Source organism: Hypanus sabinus, chromosome 7, assembly GCF_030144855.1.
Source record: "Hypanus sabinus isolate sHypSab1 chromosome 7, sHypSab1.hap1, whole genome shotgun sequence".
Taxonomy (NCBI): Eukaryota; Metazoa; Chordata; class Chondrichthyes; order Myliobatiformes; family Dasyatidae; genus Hypanus; species Hypanus sabinus.
The window spans coordinates 90,262,329-90,262,696 of NC_082712.1; positions in this window are offsets into that span (position 1 = coordinate 90,262,329).

Sequence of the window (368 nt, forward strand, 5' to 3'; positions counted from 1 at the left end):
CTGTGCTGGGTCATTGTCGATCCTTGTCTGGTGAAAACTCTAACCGAGTTCTTCTGTGTATTGTGAGTGATTTCAGTTCATCAAGCTACTGTATAGCTTGCCTGAGCTCTTGTTAGTTTTTTGGGTTAATTTCAGTAATAGATCTTTAGTTTTGTCTGAATTGCCAACACCTCTGTGATTCCTGCACTCAAGTTTGCTCATGACCTTCACATCTGCCCACCACGTTTCTACTAATCCGGGTGATAAATAGGTTTAAAACATCTTATACTGCAGTGGTTAGACTTCAGCTGAAAGAGCCCACAAGCATCCTGTGCGGCCACCTCCAACAAACTAGTTGTAATGAAGGCAGTGAGTGGCACACACAAAAA